Genomic DNA, 15,385 nt, shown 5'->3' on the forward strand with positions numbered 1-15,385 from the left:
AATGGCAGAAAGGTGGGTACAAAAAATCAGGATTGACTTTCAGCAAGCAAAGAGGTATTTGAGTTGAGCTTTAAACAAATCTCTGGGACTCAGGGAGGCAAACGTGAAGACAGTGTGTATTTTAAGTGAGGAGGACAGCCAGTTGAAAGACTTAGAGAGTCAGCTCCACCATCATAATTGGGAGAAAGTTACATATGGGGAACAGTGAGTATATGCCAATTTCACTGGAACACGTGCAAGAAGCATGGAAAGGAAGGCTGGAACCAGAATGTGTACTTGATCCCAGAAGCAAGAGAACCCCCTTGGATCTTAGGGAGCAAGTAAATGAAATGGTCAGACCAATGATCTAGAAGGTTGCACAGAAGTTCGATTGGTAAGGACCTGTGATTTCATTAGTGTAGCTACTCAGGAGTAAATTCTTTCCATGATGTAGATCATCAACTGCTCTGAAATTTTTAGTCTTCTAGAATTAGAATGGGTATGGGGAAGGAACAAGTATTTGTATAGTGTCTACTATGCAGGCACTCTTGTAAGCATCTTATAAATATTTTTCTGATTTGATTTTGACAACAACTTCATGACACAGATTCTTGTCCAAGGTCACACAGCCTCTAAATGTCTGAGGTTGGATTTGAGCTCAGGTCTTTCTGACTCCAGGCCCAGGGTTCTATTGCCTATGCCACCTAGTCTCATATCTGAGGCACTGAAAAATTGTGAAACTTGTCTAGTATTATACAATGAGTATGTTTCAAAAGTGGAACTTAAACCCAGGTCTTCCTGAGTCTGAAGCCAGCTCTCTATCCAATATGGCATCCTAATTTTCTGTTTTTTATGTCATCATTTTATATTTTAGAAATATGATTTAGTGGAAAATACACAAAATTAGGAATAACAAAGGACAAATTCTTAACCTAGTATGCCACTTACTAATTGTATGACTTCTAACCACTTTGATGAGGCCATTATCTTATCTATATAGGGGTTCTCTCCACTAATGTCAATCATAATCTGTCTAAATCTTCTCTTTGTATGGAATCATTATTGTTGTTTTACCAGTGCTCTTTAGAGCACTGGTCTACAATATGGCCTGCAAGTGCCCTAAAGAAAGCATGACGCGATCCATGGGGTTATGTCACCAATCTGAATAAAAGCCATATCCTACCCTCATCACAATAACCAATCATGAGATATATCTCTAACACAACCCTTCCATTTCCCTCACCCATTATCACTCAATACTGCTCTGCTCCATTCAATCTTGCCACTAAGCCAAATTGCTATATGAATTCCTAGCATGTCTTTTTTTTTTTTTCCAGGAGTCATATGTAACCTGGAGTCCTGAAGCAGCTACTTAAAAATATCCAACTACACCAGGGTATGTACATATTACTTTTCAGGTCATGTTTCAATACCAATGGATCTCTTCAATTAGATTCTGGATTCTGGAGCAGCGACTGGAATCTGAGATTTGCCTACTCTACTCTCTAGTAGCATTTTCTATGGGAGGAAGCGATACTTCAGTATTGAAGTAAACAGCTTGACTAAGTGTATTTACTGACAAATTATTATCATTACAATTTTGACCTATTCCAGGACACACACAAGGAATTTTTTTAAGAGAAAAATTTTTACTCATTCATTTTACTGAGTATTCATTGTGAAAGCAATAGTTTGTCAATTTGATAAGATGGGAAGTGAGCATAAAACTCTTGTAACACACCGAAATTCACTTGACAAAGTGTTCAAAATAAATTTCAAATTTAAAGATAAGATACACATTTTTTTCTTTTATAAAAAGACAGAAGCTCCAAATCTACTGAACTTTTTGATGTTGCCAAGTGGCTATCCGTAGTACCCAGAAGATGTGAAAAAATAAACACACAAATACTTGCTACCAAGTAGATACTTTAAAAAAAAAAGAAACACAATACTTTTCCCCTTCAAAGTAAAAGTAATATTTTAACATTTAGTGAGAAAGTTGCTGGGGCAGCTAGGTAGCACAATGGATAGAGTTCCTGCACGGAATCAAGAAGACTCATCTTCATGATTTCAAATGTGGCCTCAGATACTTAATAGCTGTGTGACTCTGGACAAGTCACTTAAACCTGTTTGCCTCAGTTTCCTCATCTGTAAAATGAGTGAGAGAAGAAATGGCAAACCATTCTTGTATCTTTACCAAGAAAACCCCAAATGGAGTCATGAAGAGTCAGAAATAATTGAAAAACAACTGAACAACAACAAAGGTACTTCTTTTCAAAATAAGTTTGTGCTATAAAGATTGTGTTTTGAAATTTGATGTTTCAAAATATTTCCACCAGAATATTTTTTGGTCAAAATTGATGTGTACATCACCCATAAAATTCTGAACACACACACACACACACACACACACCAAAAAAACAAAAACAAAAAACAGGAAAAAGCATTTACTAAACTATTTAAATGTCTTTCAAGGGAACAGTTTGACTAGATTTTTGACTCATTTGTTAAAAGTATAAAAATGCAATACATTCCAATATTTGGCAAAAACAACTGATTAACAGAAGAAAGAAATTTATAAGCCTAATTTCAGTAAAAAACAAAAAACAAAAACTTTGTAAAAACTGATAAATATAATTGAAAAAAGAGCTCATAATTTAGTAAGCACAAGCAATAATGAACTTCTTTCATTTAGATCTATTTGTTTTTTTACTGTATTTTTTTCCAGTTATAATAGCCAACAAAATGAAGTCCTAGAATCAGCTGAATTTAAGGTCATGTAGTCATTTATAGTAGTTACATAGTACATGTATAGGAAGAAAAATAGGGATTGGACCTGTGATTTCACAAGTATAAGAGACATCAAGATGAGGAAATTAAACTCCTTCAATCTCTGTAGGTACCTTCTCTACAATATATTAGCTTAATGAGTTGTCCTAAGCACTGAGAGGTTTAATGATTTGCTCATTGCTTGTTAACCATAGTCAGCTTGTGTTAGAGCTGGGACTTGAACTAAGTATGGTATGCCATAATTTGAAGGTCTCTATTCACCATGCCATGCTGCCTTTCATACACATAATAGAGTTTATAAACCAATAAACATACATATGTAACTCATCTGTGAGGCACTTCTGTCATGTCACCCACACTCTCTGTTATACAGTGGTTTACTTACCCCAAACTATCCTCATAGTAGTAGGCCTGAGTTCCCAGAGAAAGGCTACCACTATATAACTACTCTCAACCTCTCTCAGGGGCTTAGGCATAATTTATTTGATTTAATTTGTTTATTTATTTTTTGTGAGACAAATGGGATTAAGTGACTGACCCAGGGTCACACAGCTAGTAAGTGTCAAGGATCTGAGGCTGAGTTTGAACTCAAGTGCTCCTGACTCCAGGGCTGGTTTTCTATCCACTGTGCCACCTAGCTGTCCCATCATAATTTTTGTGTAAATAAAACTTTCTCCTTACTCACCATTAAAACTCTTAACCAATTCCCCCACATATTTGTGTTTCCACCAGTCATAATGATGACACTGTTAGTTTTCCTTTTTTTAAGTTTTTATTAGATTTCTGTATATTTTTAATCATCATAGTTTTTCCCTAGTATCCTTCCTCCTTCCACTCCTAGAGACAATGTCTTGTAACATGTACTATTTTTAGAGACCAAAAACAAAAAAAAGGGAAAAAATGTATAATAAATCAATACATTCAAAAAGTCAGAAAATATGTGCAATGTGTAACACCTGAAGACATCCTATTTCCATGAAAGGATAGGTTGGGAATATCTTCTCATATCCTTTCTTTCATATCATGTTGATCTTTACAATTTTGTTATATTTATTTTTTTCTTTCTTTTTTTTAACATGTGTATATTATTGGAATTATTGTGTATAATTTTTTGTCTCTACCTCACTCTGTATCAGTTTATGGAATTATTCCGTGTTTCTCTGTATCCATCATATACATCACTTTTACACCACAGTAATAATATTCCATTGAGTTGATATACCACAATTTGTTTATACATTCCCTCATTGATGGACATTTTATTTTTTTCAGTTTGACTGCTTCCCTTCTTGTCTGATAATTGTCTTCTCTAATTTTCTCTGGGCAAAAGTATTTAAATGTCATCTAATCAAAGATACATGCACACATTTTATCTCTTGTACTTACCTTTCTCTCTTGATTGCTTCAGAATACATCTCCACAGCTGTGAGAAGTATATGATCTCCTCTTCTAATTAAAAATAATAGTATGACATTTAATATCAAGAGAGTATAGCCATTTACAATGCATTTTGGAATATGGTACAGGGTGTTGATTTAGGCAGGATGCCTAATTTCTACCAGACTACTTTACAGTTTTCCCAGAAATGTTCATCAAATAAATTTTTTCCTTGGTAATTCACTTTTCAATTTTCTCAAGCATTGTATATTGAGTTCCATTGTTTCTCCCTTGTCTAACCTGTTCCATTGCTGTATAATCTCCATTTTTAAACAATACAAGATTGTTTTGATGACTACTGTTTCATAATATAGCTTCAGGTCTTGAAATGTTTTCACCACTTTATTCCTATTTTTTTCCATAATTTCCCTTCATATTCTAGATTTCCAAATGAATTTGGTTATTATTTTATTAATTTCTGTAAAGCATTCTCTTGATAATTTGAGCAGTATAGCATTAAAGGTGTAAATTAACTTTAGTAGTATTGTTACCTTTATTATATTGGCATGGTCCAGTCATGAGCACCGATAAATCCCTTAGCTATATAAGTTGTCTTTTTTTTTTAATTTCTTGAAGGAGAGCTTGGTAATTGAATCCATGCAAATCTTTTATTTGCCTTGGCAGATTGATCCCCAGATGTTTTACACATTTTAGAATTATTTTAGATGAGATTTCATTTTTCATTTTTGCTTCCTGGATTTTGTTGTTGTATAGAAATGCAGTAGATTTTTAAGAAGTTATTTTGTAGCTTGCAAAAATGCTGATGCTGTAAATTATCTCAATTGGTATTTTTGCTGATTCCTTGAATTTTCTAAGTATGTCATATCAGCAAGAAGGACAGTTTTATTTCCTTTTTACCTATCTTTATGCCTTTAATTTCTCTCTCTTGTCTTATTGCTGTTACTAGCATTTCCAGAACTATATCAAATAAAATTATTGAGAGTGAGATCATTAAGTTTTAAACATAACCATTTACTTAAGAGGAAAATTCAGGAATAATCAATACATCTTAATACCCTCATAAACCTGGGTCACATTTTCCCACTAATGCACTGAGTATCTTTCAGAGGAGAATTGGTACATACTCAGAAACCTGAAAAGGAGGTACACATGTAAGGAAAACTTGTGCACTCAGGCTACATCAGAACTCTGAACCTTAAACATCAGTGACCTCATTCTTCTGAGTAATTGTCCATAAAAGTTTCCTTTTTTTTTTTTTGCTTTTTGGTGAGACAATCGGGGTTGAGTGACTTGCCCAGGGTCACACAGCTATTAAGCGTCATGTGTCTGAGATTGGATTTGAACTCATGTCCTCCTGACTCCAAGGCCAGAGCTCTATCTACTATGCCACCTAGCTGCCTGAAAAGTTTCTTGATATATGTAAGCTTTTTGTTGAATGATGTTTCTACTGCTAGGCTGAGTTGATCCTCTCTATGATTCACTAACACTTCACCAAGTACCATATCTTAGCTGAAGTAACCTAACTACTGTCAACTCTCTTGATTTTCTGCTTCCAAGCTGTTGCACTGCTCAGCTGGACTTTGTCTTTAAAGGGAGTTGTCTTTATCGCCTTTAACTAGAATTGTATACTTTTTCATCTCTACCTACTGGTTTACTTGTATTTTTTCAAGTCCAAGCTAAAATTTCATCTTTTACAAAAAGCCTCTTCTAATCTTATTTAATAGTAGTGTCTCTTATCCTCAATTTATCATGTACATAATTTTTTTGTAGATTATTTTCCCAATAAACTGCAAGCTCCTTGAGATCAGGGGACATTCTATACCTTTCTTTGCTTCCTCAGTATTTAAAACAATGCCTATCATGAAGGATTCATTTAATAAACATTTATTGATTGAATACACAACTCTACACATGAAATCCAAGGCTGGAGGTGGATTAAAATATAATTGGGAAATACAGAACAAACTAAATAGAAAACATAATAAAACATAGATAACATTACATTTTAAAACTAAATCCATATGTGGTGCACAGTTGTCCATATATACAGATTAGTAGGTTTCTGTTTCTATTTGAGTTTAGCCCTGCTGCTATAGACAATTCTAAGAAATAAAACTAAGGAGAAAGTACTGACTTGCATTCTTAGCAGAAGTTTCCTCAGAAGTTTGTGTGTTTAAATCCCTAATACACACAATTGTTAGTGTAATGGAACATGCATATGATTTATAAATAAAAATAAATCAATGGAATGATATTCAACAAAAGTTTGGAGCATAATGCCTTAGAGCTCATACTACTCCATATAGGGCTTTAGCAATCATATGAGGAGCATTTTTCCTGGAGCACATGAAATGAAGAAAAGCCTATGAATATGGGAACTAGGGAGTCTGGTTTTCATATTGGGAAGTCAGGTGATGACTTTGAACAATGAACTCAGGGCAACCTGTAATGGTAGGTAAAGAATGAGATTAGCCCATATCACTATCTTCTTAACTGTGTGGTGTTGTACTAGTCATCATGTTAGGTATAAACTTAAGTTATGTTTCAGGTTTCCCCAGTAAAATGCAAACTCCATGACAGTGGGTACTATCCTTAGGGCTTAGCAAAGTGTTCTGTAGAGGGCAGTTATTTAATAAATGCTTATTGTATAGAGATGGTTGAATTTTGCTCCATTAATATTATATTTTGAAAATTAATTACTAAAATTTAGTCCCAAGGTAACCTAGACTATGATCTTAAGGCCAATGTTATTTTAGCACTATTCTTTCTATTAAAGTTACTTTGTGATTTAGAAATGGATGGAAATTGATCATTATGATCTGTATATTGACTTAGAACTAACAGGAAACCAACACTATCTATGTTATACTGTATTTTTTATTCATTTTGTTAAACATTTCTTAATCACATTTTAATCTGGTTTGGGACAGAGTTGAGAGTTTTACCTTCCCCTTCCCCTTCCCTTCTTGTGGGCAGCAAAACTGACACCTCTCTTGGAGGACTGGCATGAGTTCAAGTTCCATAAGTACCCCCAGGGGTGACAGCAGTACTCCTATTGTCCAACTGCTATCTTTCTTTCATTAAATATGACTGGTTGGCCTCCTTTTCTATTTGCATATATCTTTGATAAAATCTTTTAAGGAACTTTACAAGCACAAATCATCAATTGGTAACATGCCACAGCTTAGTCTAAATAAGGTTTTTGCTATTGTTTGTTTAATCATTAACTTTCTTAAAATGCAAATCACTTAAATGAGCCTTAGTTTCTCCAGTTTTAAAATCAAATGAATAATACCTGCCTTGCTATAAAGAGGCATCTTGGTACATCAGAAAAACAATCCAGAATTTGGGGTCAGGAGACCTGGATTGAATCCTGAAACTTAGCTTGTAGTAATTGATTGTGGCCACTAGAAAGTTGCTTTGTATTTAAGAACCTTTGCTTTCTTCTCTGTAAAATAGGGTTTGCTTCACAGAGTCACCTTACACAGAGAGAAATCATTGTGTAAATGTTAAAGCCTCATATACCAAATAAGATTATGTTGTATACATTTCAAAGCACTAAACAAAAATAAGGCATTAAACAGTATATGGATCTATTCTTATCTAAATCTTCATCAATAATCATGAAGTAATTTTGATAGACTTGTGCTAAAATAACATTAGTCTAGATATCATAACCTTGGTCATCTTGGGACTAAATTTTACTAATGGATTTTGAAAGCACAATATTTAAGCACAATTCAACCATAACTATCAACAAATATTTATTATGCTCCTTTTGTATGCAAAACATTGAGCTGCTTCCTAGGAATAATACTGCTCTCTTGGAGTTTGCATTGTTCTAATGAGTTTAGCTTACAGATAATTAGCTAAATATATCCCTAGTGAGGTACCACATAGATAAAGCCATAGGGACTGGGACTTTGGGCTAATCTTATCCTTTATCATCATTACAAATTGCCCTGGGTTCTTTGTTCAAAGTAATTTTCTGACTTCTCAAGAGGACAAATAAACTCACAAATTCACACATTTGTATACTCTTTTTATCCATTCTGCCTAGGGTTTTTCCCACAAATATGGGGAGAATTTTTTTTAAAGGAAGTATCTGATTTGTGATATGGATCAGATATGGAATAGGTAATTTCTTCATATACAGAAGAGACTGTTGATCAATAAAGAATCATAGAATGATTAGAACAGAATCCAGGACCTTATCAATACTTGTATAAGCAGCTGAAAGGCTAATAGTCTAGCCTTGTTGTTTTAGTTTTTTTTTTTTCAAAAGATGACTAATTACCCAGTTCACATTTTACTACGATTGAGTAGAGAGTCCAGTGAAGCTCAAAGTGTGATACAAGGCATGATTCAAATCTCTCTCTCTCTCTCTCTCTCTCTCTCTCTCTCTCTCTCTCTCTCTCTCTCTCTCTCTCTCTCTGTCTCTCTCTCTCTCTTACTCTCGCTCTCTTTCTCTCACTAATATATCCCTTGGCGCCAGGCTTCTACTTTTGCAAAAACAATGAATCCCTTCAGCGGACACTGCACCCCTGCCTTCCTAGCCTCCTGGAAGTTTCAAGATATTCTAAAATCCACAAGGTGCCTTGGACTCATCAATACTTAAATTGTAGCTGAGTTACCTAGCTGGGACAGGAAACACAAGAGTGGAGAAGCAGCCCTATCCCAGGCACAGGACTGCTGATATAGATTATGGCTATCATAGACATATGTGAAAAAGAGGGTGACAAAGCTTCTGCCACCCCAATCCCTCCACAGTGACTCTTCTGGACAGAACTCTGAGAAGCCCCCAGAGTTCAGAATGGACTCTAGTTTATACTTTCAGTATATCCAAAGAGTCCAAATCGGCAGTTTGTTTAAAGAATTTTCCTCATGACATAGTACAAACACCTGAACAATCATAATCAATACAGAGCTGTCAGAGATAACTTTTGTATACCCTCTAGTCCGCAGATTTGACTAAACTGTCAAGTGAATATGCGTAAGGCAAGAGGTGGGCAATATAAGGCAGGGAGTGGAGTACTTCATATTTATAATAATTTGAAAAGAGATAGATCTCTCACTCAGCTAATCAATCAGGGGGAAAAAAATCTTCTCATTTAGTAGGAGGTGCGAATGACCTGAGCCTTGAAAGAAAGTAAGGAATCTAAGTAAAGTGAGTACAGAGTATATTCTAGTGAAAGTAAGAAACACAAAATGTAAGAGATAGACTGCCACATTGGGATAAAGCAAGAAAGCAATTTTGCTGAAATGTCAAGTGCGCAGAGATGAGTAACATGAACTAAGTCTTGAAATGCAAGCTGGAACTAGATTGTAAAGGTCATTAAGTGCCAAACTGAGGAGAGTCTCATTTTATCCTGGAGGCAGTAGGGATCCATGGAAAGTTCTTGAGAAGGTAATGATATAATCAAACTTATTATTTAGGAAATTTTTTAATTTCTGTGTATTGTTTTAAGGTAGAGTGGAGTCAGACACCATCAAAGAGGAGTTAATTCCCAGAGTCCAAGCTAGACAACTAGACAATGATCTCATAGTATAGACCCCAAGGACCAAGAAAGAGTATGCCCTCATGGTAACATACACACACACACACACACACACACACACACACACACACACACATATATATATACACACACACACACATAGCCCTTTACTGTTACAAAGCATCTTACAAACATTTGAAATTCACAATAGCCATGACAGAGGTATTGTAAGTATTAGTAATGCCATTTACAAATAAGGATGATAAGGTTCAGAAATTTTCATAAGATTATGCTGCCAATAAGGGCAGGAACAAAGTAAAAAAGGGCTAAAAGTCTGGTCCTCTGACCTTAATTCCCATGCCCTTTTTCATAAAATACACTGGGTTCACTCCAATATCTCCCAACAGTGTGACTGAATAATGTCTGAAAAACGGAAGCCAGTGCTGAGCTGTATGGTTGGGCACTGTAGTGATAATCATCCTCCCTACAAAGATATACAACAGAAGCTTTTCCTTTTATAAAGTGTACCTTTTTTATCCTTGTTAATTTGTTGGTCAGAAAAGACTACCACAAAGGAAAGGTATGAATCTTTACTGAGAGAACAAAGTCCTTAGTGTTAATGAGTGTCATGAAAGACATGCCAATGGAAAGAGGTAAGTGTTTTATGGATTATTAAGGTAAACACTTTGAAAATGAATGCAGTCCCAAAGCTTATGTACCACTTTTGAGGTCCCTCAGTGTCTGCACCAAAAGTACCATTTGATCTCACAAATAAACAGATTATTAGTTGTATGTGACTCCATATCAAAGCTAAACCACAGAAGGGAGGACTCAAGGGGAAAGAGGAGGAAAGGATCAATGGCCAGCTCTAATCTGTCACTACATTCCCTTGTTGCTAAGTGGTCATATTATACAATTGCCCTTCAATTCTGCATAATCCCTTCAGATTATTGTTAATTCCTCAAGGTAGAAGTTAGTTATTTATTCTTGCATTTTACCCAGGGACGTAGCAGAGACAATTTCTCTTCTTTCATTTTCTTTGTCCTTTTTGTTTTTTGGTAAGCTTTTTTTCTTGTTATCCTCAATAAATGTAATCCTTTTTACTTGCCATTACCTTGTTTGCAGGAAGACTTTATTGCTTATATGTTGTGTTGATTAAGGGCACTCAGTAACAGTCCTCAGAGAGTGGCATTGATTCAGTAATGAGGTACGCTTAGGCTGACTTCATCCAAACCTGAGTGAACAACTTATTTTTCCCCCTTTATGGCTAGCAAGCGCACTTCTTGCTCTTTCCAAGCATATCACAGAAAGGAAAGTCTCACAAAAAGGAACACACATTTTTAAAATGCAGGCAGGTGCATATAAGCAGAAACATAGATATCACTCACATTGATTTGTTGGAGCCGTCTAAACAATTGTATCTCCAAAAAGGAGATTTTAAGAATGAAACTGTGCACTGATGTAAAAAGACAGAAATGGTGAGCTCAATTTCCTACCCACAGAGCAAGAAGCAGGTTCATATAATGGCACAGAGGGAAATCTTTCAGGCACATAACTGAGGTTCCTATACACCAACTCCACCTGCTTCTTAATCAGATCTGATTAAGAATGTTTAAGAAACTGAAGTAGGTAGAGGCTGAAGGACTATCCAGTTTAGGTAAAGGAATTTGTGTTGGAATTAAGCCAAAGCAGGTTTGGAGCAAAAATTAGAGCAATGAGCATTCATGTTTCCACTCTCTAAAGGGCACATTTTTCAAACTAAAATACAAAATCTTAATTTCTGGTTGGCTAGAATAGAGCGTGAAGGGAGTTAAAAGAGAAATGAGGGAGAGGAAGAGGCAACATGCTTCAGGATAAGTCATTTCTGTGACTTCTTCAAGGCCCAATTCTAGACCCTGGTAGAATCTGAGCTGCAGATTTCTTCACTTCTAACCATATTGTGTTGCTGTGAATTACTGTATTTGATAATTTCTAGTTTCTTACTATTATACTATACTTAGTGAGGTATTCTTAAAATCACTCCTACAGAGCAGAAGAGTTTATTACTTTTTAGAAGTCTACTGGACTCGAGGTCCAAAGATGTGGAGTCACATGCTACCTTTACTACAAAGAAGGAAAGAAGAAAGAAACCAGACATTTATTAAGCACTTAATCTGTGCCAGGCATTGTGCTGAGTGTTTTACAAATGTTATTTCATTTTTTTCCTCATAATAACCACGATAAGTAAGTGCTGTTATTATCTCCATTTAACGAGTGAGTAATCCAAAGCAGGAAGAAGTAAGGTGACTTGCCCAGAGTCACATAGCTAGTAAGATTTTAAGACCATATTTGAACTCAGGTCCTCTTGAACCTAGGCCAGTAATCTAATCACTAGACCACCTAGCTGCCTCAGCTACAAAATAACTATGTGACCATGGGTTAACCAATTAACCTAATAAAACATGTTCAGGTACTTATTAAAATGTGGATGATGATAGAGAAGCAGAGGAGTCTCACTTAGTGGACAAAATGTTGGGCTTGAAGTTGAGAGACTAGGATTTAAGTACTGTCTTTGACATTCGCTAGCTGTGTGATCACTGGCAAGTCACAAACTGTCTGAGTTTCAGTTTACCCATCTATAAAACATACTACATAGAACATAGATTTCTGGGAGCAAGATGGTGGAGTAAGCAGGAAATCACTGTAACTTAACCATATACACTTCCAAACAGCCATAAAAAGCTCCCCAAAACAAATCCTGGAACAAGAGAAGCAGCAAAAACACAGGGAGAAACAATCTTTTACCCCAAGAAACTTGGAAGATCTGAAAGAAAGATTTGTCTCACTCATAAAAGGGGAGCATAGTACAGGGCAGGAAGTGTCCCAGCAAGCCAGTATCAAGCCACACCTCAGCAAACAAGTGGGAGATCCTGAACCCCAGTGCAGTGGAGCAGACAAAAGCCAACACCTGGAACTCCCCCCAGCCCGCAACATGCCTTATCATAGACAGAGGAATAGGCAGACTACAGCACTGAGAACAGCCACATTCTTCAGCATAGTCCTGTGCAAACCAGGCAGCCTCCAGCAGCCACAAAAACATATGCTTCAGCATAGCCCTGGGGAAACACAGAAACACTCCACCAGCCTAAGCACACACCAGACACCACCACTAGGTCTCTGGCTTATTACCAGGAATACTCCCAGATCCCTATGGCCTTCAGCATCATCAACTAATCCCACCTACCCTCTTAGGACACCACCAGACAAGAGTGTCCCTGTGGGCCTCGAAGCAACATCAGTAGAACACCAGGCAAACAGCCAGGGCCTGCAGCTCCTGGCACAAGAAGCCGGAAACAGTGTCCCTTCCACCCCAGGAGCAGAGCTCAAATTTAAAAGAAAGGAAAAAGGCTGAAAAAGGTGAGCAAAAACCAATAACAACAACAACAACAACAACAAAAAGAATCTGACCATGGTGACAGGGAAGATCAAGACACAAGCTCAGAAAAAGGACAACAATGTCAAAACACCTATGGGCAAAACTTCAAAGAAAAACAGGAAATGGTCTCAAGCCCAAAAAGAACTCATGGAAGAGCTCAATAAGGAGCTTCAAAACTCATATAAGAGAGAGAAAAGAAAAATTGGGAAAATAAATGAAAGTGATACAAGAGAATTATGAAAATAGAGTCAACAGTTTGGAAAAAGAAAACTGCTTAAAAAGTAGAATTGGAAACATGGAAAAGGAGATATAAAAATCCACTGAAGAAAATAACTTCTTAAAAACTACAATTGGCCAAATGGAAAAGGAAGTACAAAACATAACTGAGAAAAATAACTCCTTAGAAATTAGAATTAGGCAAATGGAAGCAAATGACCCTATGATAATTCAAGAATTAATCAAACAAATTCAAAAGAATAAAAAAAAATTGAAGAAAATGTAAAACACCTCATAGGAAAAACAACTGACCCGGAAAATAGATCCAGGAGAGACAATGTCGGTATCATTGGGTTACTTGAAAGCCATAATCAAAAGAAGGACCTGAACAGCATCATTCAAGAAATTATCAATGAAAACTGCACTGATATCCTGGAACCAGAGGTCAAAGTAGGCACCTACCAATCACCTTAGGAAAGAGGTCCAAAATTAGAAACCCCAAGGAACATTATAGCCATATTTCAGAACTATCAGATCAAAAAAAAATGCTCCAAGTGGCCAAAGAGAAATGATTCAATTTTCAGGGAGCCACAATCAGGATTGCACAGGATTTAGCGGCTGCAGCATTAAAGGACTGGTGGTCTTGGAACACAATTTTCAAGAAGGCAAAGGAGTTAGAACTACCACCAAGAATCACCAACATTGCAAAATTAAGCAAAATATTTAAAGGGCAAAAAATGGTCATTCAATGAAATAGAAGGATTTCTAGCTGTCATAAAAAGGAAGACAGGAATTGAAGAAGATACAACAGAAGCCTAAAAAGGGAAAAGAAAACATAAGGGATTCAATAGAGATGAACAGTTTACATCTGTATGGGGGAAGATGCTTGTAATTCTTAAAAACGTTATCATTAATAGTACAGTTAGAAGGCAGTGTGTTTGGGTATAAGGTGAATTTCAGGGAATGACAAAAGATAATTAAAGAATGAGAAAGAAGAGTACAGAAGGTGCAGAAGAAAGCTTGGGGTAGAATGGGATAAATTATTTCACTTGAACTGGTATGAAAAACCTATTAGATTGGAGGGAAAGATGGGAGGGTGAGTGAAAGGTATCACTTGAACCTTGGTCTTGTCATTATTGGGTCAAAGACGGAATAATATGCACAATCAGTTGAATATAGAAATCTATCGTACCTGACAGGAAAGCATGAATGGAGGAGATTAAATAAAGGTAGGGGGAGGGGTGACTGACAGAAGAGAGGACAGATGTGGGAGGCAGTAGACAGGAGAAAAACACTGGTAAGGAAGGAAAGGGTGAAAGGAGAGGACAAACACAAGTAAAAATAGGATGGAGGGAAATGCATGGAGAGTAATCATAACTATGAATGTGAATGGGATGAACTCTCCCATGAAACGGAAGCATATCGCAGAGTGGATCAAAAACTAGCACCCTACAACATGTTGTTTACAGGAAACACACTTGAAGCAGAGAGACATACAGAGTATGTCTGGAACAGAATCTATTATGCTTTAGCTGAAGCATAAAAAACAAGGCTAGCAATCCTGACTTCAGACAAAGCAAAAACAAAAACAGACCTAATTAGAAGAGGTAAGGAAGGAAACTGCATCTTGCTAACAGGTACCATAGACAATGAAGTAATAACAAAACTAAATATACATACACCAAGAGGTATAGCATCCAAATTGCTAAAGAAGAAGTTAAGGGAGTTACAGGTTCATGACTAAACAAGAAACAGAAAGCATTACAAAATGTAAAATAAACAATTTTGATTCTATTAAATTAAAAAAGTTTTTCACCAACAAAACCAATGCAAATAAGATTAGAAGGAAAACATAAAGCTGGGAAAAAATCTTTACAACAAGTATCTCTGATAAAGGCCTCATTTCTCAAATACATAGAGAACTGAGTCAAATAATAAGAATGCAAGCCATTCTCAAATTAATAAATAGTAAAAGGATATGAACAGGCAGTTTTCAGATGAAGAAATTAAAGTTATCTATAGGCATATGAAGAAGTGCTCTAAATCAGTTTTGATTAGAAAAATGCAAATTAAAACAACTTTGAGGCAC

This window comes from Phascolarctos cinereus, unplaced genomic scaffold (genome assembly GCF_003287225.1).
Source record: "Phascolarctos cinereus isolate Bilbo 61053 unplaced genomic scaffold, phaCin_HiC Scaffold_4;HRSCAF=312, whole genome shotgun sequence".
NCBI lineage: Eukaryota > Metazoa > Chordata > Mammalia > Diprotodontia > Phascolarctidae > Phascolarctos > Phascolarctos cinereus.